The sequence below is a fragment of the Dendroctonus ponderosae genome, unplaced genomic scaffold, assembly GCF_020466585.1.
Source record: "Dendroctonus ponderosae isolate FM_Combo_2020 unplaced genomic scaffold, Dpon_F_20191213v2 Dpon_F_20191213_1, whole genome shotgun sequence".
Taxonomy (NCBI): Eukaryota; Metazoa; Arthropoda; class Insecta; order Coleoptera; family Curculionidae; genus Dendroctonus; species Dendroctonus ponderosae.
Genome location: NW_026017110.1, coordinates 31,553,811 through 31,567,619, shown reverse-complemented (window position 1 = coordinate 31,567,619; position 13,809 = coordinate 31,553,811). Strand labels below are relative to the sequence as shown.

At 32.5% G+C, this 13,809-nt stretch overlaps 1 protein-coding gene and 1 long non-coding RNA gene across 5 annotated transcripts in view; one reads left to right on the top strand and one right to left on the bottom strand.

The window, feature by feature from the left end:
• LOC109534691 (furin-like protease 2) overlaps positions 1-13,809 on the top strand; it is a 904,557-nt gene that overhangs the window by 653,133 nt on the left and 237,615 nt on the right. The window lies entirely within an intron of this gene.
• LOC125505773 overlaps positions 1,113-13,809 on the bottom strand; it is a 15,854-nt gene continuing 3,157 nt past the window's right edge. The window contains exons 1-2 of one of the 2 annotated variants that reach the window (XR_007282394.1): positions 1,730-1,853; positions 1,113-1,565 (exon numbers count right to left, since the gene is read on the bottom strand). This is a non-coding gene — a long non-coding RNA (uncharacterized LOC125505773). Of the gene's footprint in view, positions 1,566-1,729; positions 1,854-13,809 lie in introns of those variants that run through there. The other variant, XR_007282395.1, reaches the window with a different exon arrangement.

Below are 13,809 nucleotides of genomic sequence, written 5' to 3'. Positions count from 1 at the left end.
CTTACCTCTTTTGAGATATTTTTAAAATGTGTGCACTTTGTGTATCAACAACTTTTATATGAAACTATTTTTAGAAAGTTCAATACCATCGGAAATAATGGACTCTATCGCACTAAAAAACCACGCTGTATATTTATAACTAATTTCGACTCTTAACTGTTCCAGACTCGCATCGGAAATGCTAGTCACGTTGTCTAATTATTTTTAAGTATCAAAACGTCACCGCAGAGAGTTACTGAACTCTTATTAAAAGATAATTTTCTCACTGTTTGTTTTCATGGATCAGAAATCGCAAGATAAATGTCACTTGCAAAGAAAACCTAATTTAAGTTTTAATGAGGTGATTAAAGTGGCTTGATAACGCGGGGTTTTGTTCCTCTAACTCAATGTATTCAAATTCCACAGATGAGCCATGCTTTGAAAATTAAAATTAAGCGAGTGTAAGCGTTTAAAATGATTATGTATGGAGTATAAACAATTACACGGTATAAACTCAAATCTGAGCAAATCTCATTATGAAAAGTTATTGATCGAATTTTGTGATGTTTGTTGATTTTACCAGTTTAAAGGTGATCCTAATTATGTAGTTGAGTTATTTATTTAGAAATTCGTGTTTTCCAATATGAAAAACGTTGATTTGCTTCAAATCGCGTTTCAGTATTAGGAAAAATATCCCAAAAGGTCATGATTTTAAAAATGTATTTATGCTAAAATAATTTGGTACTTAGGCAATAAATTGAAGACCTTGATGCCATTAGGGGATAAGTAACAACATGAAATGTTTCCAAACAAGCCAAAACAACTTTTTAGTTTTAATGTGATTTTAAGGTGGTCAGAAAATGAGACCAAACAAAAACAAGCATATGTAGTCCGCTATAATTCTGCTGCTATAATTTCAATAAAGATGAGTTTGTGGGTGTCTTGGGTTAAGGTTTTCAGGAGTCTTGCCTTTATTTTGTCTTTTCCCGGTGCTGTGTTTTTGATTAGTCATTTCTTATAAATACAGCACAATCTCCCTAGTCCGTCTAATTAAAAACCAGAGGGTGCAGGATTATTGGAATGTTCGGATTACTGGATTATATAGAAAAAATTATAATAATTAAAATAAAGCATTTCATAAAGAGAATACATATAATGTATGTAGGTACATATTTGTGTTCTTGTTCGATAGGTTTTATAGTAACTGTAACATATCTCAAAATTAACATGTATGTAAGTTTTAAAATATGTAATCCTTAATTGCGGTATGCTTTTGTGCAGCTTGTAGTCTTTTCATGTCCCTTGTATATCTTTGGCAGATGTGCCGTTTTCTTCTGCCCATGTTATGCAGGTATTGAAACAATTAATTGTTTAATTAAATGCTTTATCTGGTTTAGCTTTTATAGATGTAGAAGTTGGTGCCTCCAATATTTCTACCAGGCTTTCTTCTTATTGTACTGCTTCACATATTTCTTTATCTATCATAATTTGCTCTGTTTCTTTGATCCCTTCAAGCCAAGAAGTTAAAGTGTCTTCACTTGTCTCCAATCCTCTTTCTGATAGATTGTGCAACCAATCGGCAATAGCTAAAAAAAAGAAGTTTTGAGGTTAGATTGCTAGACGACGACGCGGCGACGGGAGACGGATTGTTGAACGTATCGGTCTATTGAAGTGCCGGATTAGTAAGATTATACTGTGTATTACGTCCTATTTTATAGATCATTATTATAAACAATAATTAATCTTATACCTCACAAAAATTATTCCGAATAGTAGTCAACTGGGCTACAGGATAGATGTGACATCTGGATATAATTCACTCTTCTAACCTAGTTTTGTCTGATTTCAGAACATGACAAAAAAATAATACATTAAATTTTTTCCTACATATTCATTGGCTAACAACATAACAATTTGATATTTGACATGTTCAGTAGGTAATATATTTTCGTAACATTCTGGCAGAAAATTAGGTTTCGAGGAGTTGAAATTAAGTTTTAAATAATTATTTTTAAGCGTAGTAAAACGTGTAAGAAAAGGATATATACATATATTTGTAAGATTTCAGACAAGCTACATTTGACACCATCCGAATTTTTAGTGTACTTAAATACACGATATTTAGAAATAGAGATCTTTAGACGGATCTCTCGGCACAAGAATAAGAAAAGGTTTTAAATGTTCAACGTAGTTATGCATCATGTCTTGAGTAACAGAAACGACACGAAAGTTTCAAGTACTGGTGCGACCAAAAAATTTCCTCAATACCCTTTTTCTTTTTGTCGATTATCCCAAAATAACGATCACAGGGAAGGAAACTATGCCCTGGCTCAAGGAAACGTTGAATTAAAAACCTTACTAAAGTATTGTTTTTATTTTGCGCAACACAGTTGTCGCTAAATAAATTGGTGCAGTATGTTAATTTATTTATGCCAAATATTGTCAATATAATAATGCAAAACACCTTAAGACATCGCCAAAACTTTCACGAAAATATATTCCGTAAAAACCATATGATATTTTTGGTATGTATGAAACACGGTCCTGTAATGTTTAAATCATACATGATTGAAATATTGAAATCGCCGCTCAAATAATGTCTCTCATTTCTTTTGAGAGTGTAATTGGAGATCAGTTTTGAAAAGCCACTGATTTAATCATGCCTCGCTTTAGAAAAAAATTAATTTAAATTTCAAATGGCGGCCTACTTTGTACTGGACAGGTGTAGGATTTGTAACAAGATGAGCTGCAATGCAATCCAGACATGTTTTCCTTATACCATCAAGAAGACATATTACCATTTCACAAACTTCTACCTCACAGGAGCCTTTTATCAACTAGAAAATGATAAACACTTCATATGACAAAATACCATAAAATTAACAATTAAGTAACAACAAATTACCTTATTCTTATATATGTGATTTTTTTATTAATTTTATGTTGTCGGGTAACCGGCAACATAAAATTAATAATAATAAAATAATAACTTTTATTAAACTTGATAAATACGGGTCATGTTTATATTGATCGGTAAGATTATTAAAGACCGTTATTATATCTAGCTTTTCGGTTTCTGAAAGTTTATTTATACATTTTGTGGTACATGTGCATTCTTTGCTTTGTTTTCTATCGGTTACTGGATGTCCCGTTGAAATTGGATTTATAACATTCACCTTTCAACTTGGTATTTGATACTGATACTTGATCTGATGTATACTTTTATTTGTTTTTGTGCTGGTTATGTGTATGTTTATTTCAAATAATGTCTTTGCTCTAGCTATGTAGCTATTATGTAGTTTTAAATTACGCGGTATTCGGTACTATGTAAATTGCCCGGCAGTTAAGTTTATTAGATTTTGTCTATTATTCCGAAAAGCAGCGTTTAAAGAAAACTTACTTGAGGCAGTATCAACTTTATTGAAAAATTGTACCTACTTTTATAACACTTTTTTGATAGCACTCTGTAGAAAATTATATACGCCATGCTATCTTGTTGACTACCTATACCTTTATGTTTAATTTGTTATTTTCAACAAATAATAACTTCGAACAATTTTTTGACATACATGCAATAGTGCCTATCTCGATTAGAGAGATAACTTTGGCTAATTTTAATATTGCAATAATAAATTATCCAAAAATTTTTACAATCACTGGGAACTGATTTCAACTAATTATTCAAGTCATTTAATTTATTTTAACATTTACTGAGTTGTTTAATTTTAATGATTCGTCATAAAAACTCTGCCCAAACAGCGGGCTAATTGATGTTTCAGTTACGGCCCCTTTTTTACCTGGGAATAATTATAATAATTCTACCAAATCTCAGTAACGGTTCACCCGCTATCCAAATAAATAACAGTTTACATGTTTGTTTATGATAGTGACAAGAGCCGCGTAGTTATTTACGAGCGTCTGGATATGATTTGCGAGATTAAATCCAACTGTAAAATGTATACGAATGCTGCTGTGGGATTGTAATTACATTTTCTGGGTTTTTGTGGCTATTTTTAGAAGCTTGAATGCAATGTGATTTAATATATGTTACTCTCAGAAGAGAACAGTTGAAAGAAAATGTTATGCTTAGTTGCTCCTCCCCAGTTCTGTTTCTGGAATGAAGATTGGTTATGAAGAAACTTCGGAAAACAGCATTCTTTTTCTCCTTTGATTGTCTACTGTCACATACGAGTTTGGAAATGTTGAGTTATTGAGGCATTCAAACAATAAAATGTATTTTACATTAATCCTCTCTAAAGCTCAATAATTTAGAAACAATATTCAATTAAGCTGAAGCAGACAAGTATAATTCTAAGGAAATTGTTAGTCTCATATTCTTTGAGGCTGTCGTAAAATCTCACTCGCTTATCCTTTTACTACGTCCAATTTCACTTAAAGAGGGAATTTTTAATTTGGCTTTATAAGTGCCATTCTTTCAATTTTAAGCGCTTACAGTAGCACTTTTTATTAGACCTCTGCTAAGTGCGGCTGTCCTATCTGATGAAAAATTGCTATTATGAAAAGTTTTATTATCAAAATTGGGTCGAAAACGATGTGGATGTTATTTATGAGTGAAGGTAATTTTTCCATTGTTATCTTAATTGCGACGAAATTTACCGACTTTCGTCATTGATGAATGTGAAAAAACAGAATTCGAATTACGATGCCAAATAATTTGCTTATAGATGTGAGTAACTTAAGAAAATGTATTTATTTAAAAGCAGTAATCCAGTAATCGGCAGCGAACATTAGGTTCATGTTTCTAATTCTGACAAAGATTAAATCACTAAAAATTAGCAACTGCATTTGGAAACAAAAACCAACTGCATTCTTTTCATTTAGTAATTTGAACAGAATTACCACGGTTACTAGAACAAACTGCGTGTTTATTACTTATCATCTAGATTTTGTCTGTATGGTTACTTTTGCTTGAAACATCATGTCAAATGTCAAATGTCGTAGTCGTAAGTCAAATGGATGAAACATAATAACATTTGTAAACTCTTTTCAGATTTTATAAACTTAGCACAACTATAGTTTTCTTTCGAAAATACATTTGGTTTTTTTTTATTAAATTGGAATTTCATTCATTATGGACCTCTTCTAAAACACCTCATCTAATTTGTTCCAGACTATCTGTTTTTCTCAAGACGTAATGGTTTGACTAAGGCTCAGAAACAAATTTGGCCCGTTTCCGTTTCCCGCTTCGGAGAAAATTAAATTTAATTGCGTTACGCTTTTAGTTCCTTCTTTAAGTGAAATAGTAAATTAAAGCATTACTGAATGTAGTAACTTGAGCAACATCACATTGTTATGGTATATGTAAAAATGTTAAAAAGTTAATTTTATTAAATTTAATGTACCGGTACATGCACAAATACACATACCGATAAGCTTGTTTCGGCACGAAGTCAGTATACCACTATGAAATAGTAGTTTTCGATACAAGGGCGAAAAGTGTCGTTGTGCGAACGACAATGGCGTTTGACACCCGAGACGAAGTTGATGGTGCCAATCCGTCAGGAGTTCGAAAAACGGATTTTCGCCCTCGTATCGAACAATATTTTTTAGTCGAATAGAGGACATAACAAGAATAATGAGTTTTAATAAATAAAAATAGCCAAAAATAAAATCCGTTAACTTCATATTTAAAATTTGATGTCAATGCCATTTTTGAAATTGTCATGTTTTGACGTTTGTAATTTTTCAAAAGGGTACTTTTGTAAGCATATACAAGTGAAACAATGAGTGTTGGAAATCCTAGTGCTGCTTTCACGGTATGGTGTTTGTATAAGATGCATATTTTGCATAAAATTTGCGATCTTTAAAAAACTCGTGTTTTGCTTGTGGCAACATCGGCGAGCACAAAAAATAGACCATTTGAACGACTTTGAGACTGAGCTTGTAACAATCTTATAATTTACAAATTGTAAGTAAACTTTAAATTATCATCAATAGTTCTCTATAAACCTACGTAATTCATTAAAAAAGCCTGTCGTTTACTTTTTAATGAAAATACTTCAGAAAATTTTATGACAGTGGCACGTCCAATTTGTCAGATTTACTTTTGCGCACATGTGAGTAAACGTCCGTGCGTAAAAACAAAACAAATGAACAGTAAAGAAAAGTGTTTCTTTTTGATCATCGCTTCTGATCGAAAAATGGTACTTTTAGATTCATTCGAATAAAACCAATGTTTTTATTCAACAATTTATTTACAAGCTTTCACCTAGAGTTTATCTTATCTATAGGTCTATAAAATTGTTTTTATTCGAATTAATCTAAAAGTGTAATTTTTCGATCAGAAGCGATGCTAAAAAAGAAGCACTTTTCTTTACTGGTCATTTGTTTTACTTTTACGCACGGACTTCTACGCACATGTGCGCAGAATTAAATGTGACAAATTGAACCTGTCACTGTTATTAAATTTTCTAAAGTATTTTCATTAATAACCAACCAATATGCGTTTTTAATTAATTACGTAGGATTATCGACAACTATTTATTATAATTTAAATTTTACTTACAATTTCTAAATGATATCTTTGTTACAAGTTCAATCTCAAAGTCGTTTAAATCGTCAATTTTTCTGCGCTCGTCAATGTTGCCACAAGCAAAACGCGATTTTCTTAAATATCGCAAATTTCATGCAAAATATACAAACACCATACCATCATACCGTGAAAGCAGCACTTGAATTCGGCACTCATTGTTTAACTCGTATATGCTTACAAAAGTACGCTTTTAAAAAATAGCAAACATTAAAACCTCATAATTTCAAAAATGGCATTGACATCAAATTTAAAATATGAAGTTGATATGAAGAACCCCTGACGGATTGACACCCTCGTCTTCGTCTCGGGTGTCAAACGCCGTTGCCGTTCAAAAACCGACACGTTTCGCCCTCCTATGGAAAACTACTAGGCTAAGCGGAAATTGAGACGCGTACGGCGCGCGCGAAGCATTACAGCACAGCGCGCTTTTCTGTGGTCAGTGGAAATCAATGAAACAGCGTAAATTGATTTTTTTCAGCACAGTTTTTCGTGTGCTTATGGGCTGGCCAGCGGAAATCGACGCAACATAATATTGCCACCTAAGCAATCATGCTATCGCAAACAAATTTCAGATGTTATAATTCAATGCTATAGCCGAAATTCAGCATTTAGAATATTACAGGCCCAACGACTTCCACTAAATGTTTAATATTATTTATTAACTTCATTAAACTGAGTTCTACTCATTCGTAGATAATTGTTGAAAACACTATCCGGAAATTCGGACACCATTTTAAAATGTCCATGCGAATTTCTTTTTGATAAAAAAAATATTCGGTGATTTGTACCTTTTTATCACTAAGGAATAAATCAATATTTCCTCATCCGCCTCACTACCTGACTCTGAACTTAAAGAATCTAAATAAATATATTTTCTTTTTAAATTATTTATATTGATTGGAAATCGAAACCGAAATCCGATCTAACTGAAATTGACACACGCTGCGTCTCAATTTTCGGTTCAAACGCTCGTGTCGGGTCGCCTCATGCGCGTCGTACGCGTCTCAATTTGCGCCTAGCCCTATTGTCGCTCTATTCACACTTGCATACTCGTACACTTGCTTACAAAATTAACTTGGATATTATACATAATCGAGCTTTTCTAATTTATGCAAATGAATGCAGTCAGAATGACTAACTTTATCTGAATAGCTCGAACAAATTAGCAATTATTTGCGAAAAAGGTTAGAAAAACTTTCCAGTTTAATGTAAATATGGTTGAGTAAGTACGACCTTTTTGAGTATTTTCGATTCTTTGAGCAATATGATTGTTAAACAACAATTCAATTGTTCCAAAAAATCTTAAAATAATTATTTCCTAGTTCTTGATTATTACAAGTTAGTAGGTTACATAAAGGTTCCATTAGTATGAATTGAAGAATGAAATGGTGAACAAAATATGCGCCTTGGAAATAAAGGATACCAACAAGTTAAATCGACGAATAAAAAAAGGGCAGTGGTAATATGAACGTCATTAATGCAAACGTTGCTTTCTTATCATGCTAAAGTGGCATTTTCAAAGCATTCGTTCTGACTGCGTTACTATGAAAGGAATTATATTTATTAAACGACCCAATATCATTATCGTTATTTAAAAAATAGTATAATACGGTACGCAAGACGAAAGTCGATGTTCCACCACTGCTTGGAATCGATGCCCGAGGCGTCATGCTCCCAGTGGCAGGCCTTCGACTTTCGGCTTGCGTACCGTATATTATTTTTCTGGATCCTCGGCGGATAAGGTTTTGAAAAGCTTTGAAACTGTTGTCAAAACAGTCAGCTGACAGTCAGTGACAAAGTCAAGCTCTCAGCGTGCGTAGCTACAGTTATTAGACAGATATTGGAAATGCTAAATACTGTCATGCAGTACTAAGGCTATTCATTATTTTAATACTGCATTTGGGTTATTTCTTTAACGAAATGGTAGTTATTGGAATACCTAGTTCTCTGCTTTCAGTATTAAAAATGTGTTATTGTGTAACCTAACCTTACACAATTTATTAATAATAGCTTTACATTGGTGTATTTGTATTAGTTACCTTTTCAATTGGATTTTGGTTGCTGTTTGATCATTTCCGCTTAATTGTTATAATGGAGGAAATTCTAGAAGCCGCAGGCATAGGCGGAGCAAGTGGAAATAAACGTGAATATTTAATTTTGGATAATATATTTATAAGCGGATGGTCATTAGACTGAGGAAAGAGAATATTTTTTTCTTTAGAACAAATGTCCGATGAGTATAACTGTGTCTTGAAGTGCATACTATTCAAGCGTTAATGGAAATACGAGAAACAGATGCGACAAAAGCTATTATAGCCTCCCTTAGTCATTACGGCTTGATATTTATAAGTTGCCCAACATCACGAGGTATTTGGTGAATTACTTAATTTAAAGCCGTAGTTTTTACATTGGATTACAGCTCAATGCTTATAAAGATTTGCAAGTTTACAAGCATGCTGAATCTGGCTCGGTTCAAGAGATATCAGCTACACGTCAGGGATAAAGCATTTATTTAAGAAATTATCATTTACATTCATCACTTGAACTTTTGTTTGCAAGGAGTACATTATTGAATTGCAAAAATTTAAATCCTGAAAAACACGACTGGAATATTCTTCAGTTAGGTACATCAGTTTGAACTGACGTGAGTTAGTGATAACACAGCTTCCATAAATCATAAATCTGCTTTACTCAAATTTATTCAATTAATTCTGAAACATTATCAAATTCTTGTGCACTATGCAGAATCCAGAAACGACTTCAGGTCGGTCCTAAAAACAGCAGCTTAAAACATATTATGCCTTTTAATGTAATATCAGCCAACCTCTAGCTTCATTCTAGCTCTTTTTAAAAATCTTTTAAATAGGGATAAGGCAGGCAGATTGACCTGGTTGAAGACTAGAAATGTATTCGACGTTCACCAAGCAAAGCATTCAAATGATCTCTCTCTCTTCTATTTGTCTCGCTAAAATCGAAAAAAAAAGAAACCGTATCTCATTCAGCACGCATTGAGCATTTAACAACACTGCAAACATGTGGCATTTTGAACCAATTGTATAAGTATTACAAGATTTAATATGTAGTTAAACGTAATATTTACATACGTAAAGTTTACGACGTCAGAAATGTCAACTGCCAGTTTAAGGTAGAAAATGAAACGTGCAGTATCGTGGTAGACTGATTTGCTCAGGGGTATGTGTCAAAATAGCGCAATTAACTATATTATTGCATGACCTTATTGACCGTCTAATATTTCTCTATTACTTGCCACATGGAATGAATAAAATATCTAATAGGTAAAAGTGATGCTTTTGCCATCGAAAACAATGGCGAAAGTACGTACTTTTCGCCAGAGGATCAAAAAAAATTATATTTTAGTTGAACCTCAATTTAATTTTAATATCATGCAATATTATGAATATGACATCGTGCGGTTGGTTATTTTGCACGCTGACAATGCAGGATTAGCAAAAAAACTGCAAAGCTTAGATATTCCTAAAATATTTAAATTATTAGCTATGGAATTTAAAAGGTTTAACATGTTAAAGAGGTTTAATTTTGAAACAATGTCAGCCAAGTTCCAGACACATTTTAATTCCATTCTTAAAACCTAGTTGATTTAGTAACTAATTTAAATTTTTGTAACTAATGTAACTGTACATCGAATGTAACCGTACCTTACAGATGTAATATCATATTCAAAAAGTATTGCTATTAGTAAGTTTATCAACACAGACACAGATGAGCAATACCGTATTTAATTTTCTTCTTTAAAAATACAATTGCAAATTAGTTCCCAACCTTCCCGTTTTCAGCAGCCAACCAATATATTTAACAATTAAGATATTTTTCTTTAAACAATCAACCATTTTACAAAAAGATATAAAAAGTAATAGCAAGTTGCTCTCGAATATTAAAATTATTTAATAGCTATGCAAGATTGTCTTCAAATGAAAAGCACGTTTGAATTCGGTCTGAAATTAAATCCTTTTATAATTGTGATATTGTATTCAAATACAAATAGGACAATTTACTTGAAAAAGGCATTGGCTTTTCTAAAGAAAATTGCATTTTCTTGTAAATAAAAGCCACTAAATGGAAATTCAGCTCTTAGGTAATATCATTAGCATAGCTATGGAGTATTTGCCAATATTTCATGGTGGCATTTGGTTGAAGCGAGATTGCCAATCTAAAAGAGTATGTATTTAAAATTAAAACTCAGTCGCCGACTTATCGGTTAACATATTGAAAAATGTAAATAAAATAAAACACAGGGTGATTCAAAATTGCCGACACTACGTAGTGCCCAAGTACAAGAATATTGTATTTGAAGAAATGTAAGTTTATTCCTCAAGGTTTTATATGTAGAAGGTGCACTTTACATATCGCTGCAAAACCAAATTTGAAAGTCGGGCATTAGTTATTTCACTATCTATTAGCATGACTTCGCAAAACATTTACTTACATCTAGACTTTTCTATTACGCTTTTGAGAACTAAAAGTGTATATCAATGCCGGACATATATCAAGTTTAGGTCACTTGTATAAATCCTCCAATAAATCCAAAATTTGCTTAAGAGACTACTGCGAGTTGTTTGATAGAAGCAAGTTGATTGTTTTTAAAAAGTGACCGCAACATGTGAGACCTTAGGGAAGTGTTGAATTTGATAGAAACAAACACGTAAACCACAGAAAAATTTCGCGCAGATTTTCGTTGATCTCGAAGTTTTGAAAGATCTCAGTGCCAAGTTATGATATGAAGAAGGGCTAGTTTTGCAGCGGTTTGGAAACTTTTTCAGCAGACGAATTTGCAACATCAAGTATGAAACCTTTTACTTTAAGACCCGATATAAAATCTAAACATCCTTCTAAACAGGGAAACATATTAATCTGAAGTGATTCTGTGAAGTGAAGTTGATAAATTCTGTGATAAGTCAGTTCTTCAATAAAACATTTATATAGTTGTTGTGGAACACGAGCCAGATAAATTTATAAGAAAGTTTATGAACAGGTAATCAACATGACGGTATTTTTATCCAGTTTAATTCATGCTAATTAAAATTTGGGTTATCTAACAAGGTACTTTATCATGCGTCGAAAACCTTAAGCTTCAAACACCTAGGTGTCTTATTAGCTTCTTGTTTTCTAATATTATTTTATAAATGTAGGGCGTTGCATGCGCTCTGAAATAAGTCATTATTAATTGCTATGCAGGTGCTGTCTACTATGATCACTTCTAGGTGAGATTAAGTATGTCAGATTATTAATGGATTATAGCATAACAGCAGGATTAAAATCTCGACGATTTTTTATTTATAAACTACCTTGTAACTAAATTAAGAGACCGTCAGAATTTGTTAGACAAATTGCTGAATACTAAAAGGTAAAGAAATTTTGCTGAATGGCTAACAAATAAGTTAAAAACCTATTGTGGACCAGAACCAGTGCGTAACCAGAATAGAGGTCTGGTACTTAAACAATTCTAAGCAAAAGAAGCTAAATAATTAATACCTATGCTTTCTATTGAATTGCAGCATAAATGTAGCTTATGTCGTTTGTCGAATGTCCGCGCGACCTCATGTTACACTATTTTTATTCTAGAGTACCTACATAACTTTTCAATATAAAATTTACGTGATGGTCTTGTAAAAACATCCATATAAAATGTCTTTGAGTAATGCTCATACAAATGATTAAACATTAATTATGGGAATATGTTATGTACAACTGAAGATAATGATATTCCAATTTAAACATGTTTAACATTGTGTTTTGTAAACATGTTTTTTTAATTAGTATAGCTTTGTTTATAAAGGACAATACGTTCGGGTTCTAATCACTACAGTGAGAAGTAACCTCTTTTAGATATATTGAGTACAAAAACTTGTCAAAAACAAGCTATTATCGCCCTCGACTTAGTATTTTCCTTCTGCTTCGAAATAATTTTTTATTTCTCCTTTAAATTGGTTATAAGAAATTAGTTTACGTCTATCAACCAAGTCGAGAAGTAGTTTCACGTAAAAATTGGGGCAAAAATCAAGAGAGTTTCGACAATGCGATAAAGTAAAAATTAATCTTTATTGCAAGAATAACTGAACAGGCAATGTTTTCACACAAATTATAATCCGTAAGTCCATAAGGGTCGCATTCTAAAAGTATTATGTGTATGACTAACAAATCGAAACTTAATAATTGCATTCCGAGGCGACTTTCATTGTTAGAATAATCCCAATATACAGGGTGACTTACGTAGACCGAAGTTCTATAAGACGATCGAGATCAAAGATTAGAAGTTTTCCAACTTGCAGTTGTTTCAGAAACTTGAAATTTTGTTCCCGGTCATAACGAATAGTGCCGAAACACGTAAAATACATTTAGCCTTCCACCTACAGAGGGTTTCCGAAAACTATAATCTAACTTTCTTATTTTAAATGCAAATTCGTAAATTCTTTAACATGGTTGAATTGGCCTTCCAATTGCGCGTTTCAACCCTAGTTTTGCTAACTTATCTGTTATAGTTTTTCATTTGTGTCAATTGCTTAAGAAAGTACTCAAAGTTTTTTGAGTTTTGAATGTAGACTCGTTCTACTACTCATACGCACGCTCTTTCACACCAATAACTATGCTGATTAATACTAAAATACAAGAATTTAAGTCACTCGATCTAATTGTTTTTGATTATGTAGCTTACATCAAGTAAATGAACAGTAAATGAACCTCCCCCGTATAACCAGATTAAACGTACGGTAGGTAGGAAATTAAGCACTCTAAACAGAACTGGATTTATAAAACTAAATCTTTGTATCAGCAATTTAAGTGAGATCTATCTCTAACCCGTAAAGCACAAAAACACTATCATACTTTTTTCAGTCAGTACACATGCAAACTTATTATTGTTAGGTACTTGCGGTTGTTGGTAACCAGACGTGTCTGAATCTATCTGCGGCGGCTTCTTCTGATTGTTTCTGGTACGGAATTACGCAGTAGCCGAGTAACCCCCATACACTACTTTTAAAGAACCGCGGAGGAGAAGCGTGTCCAAAGGGTGCTCTGGTGTGAGCGGAAAAAATTAGAAAGAGGTTTTTAGATAAGTTCTATATTGTTAAGGCGGATTCATTTTTTTACAAACTTCTTTTTGGATATTTCGCCTCAAAAATTTTTGACGAAAAAAGACAGAATTTTCTCACGTCTTTTATTACAGATTGATAAATAGTGCTCTTATTTCGCAATAAGAACGAATTATTTATCAAAAAGTAATCAAGAACTATCACCTAGAG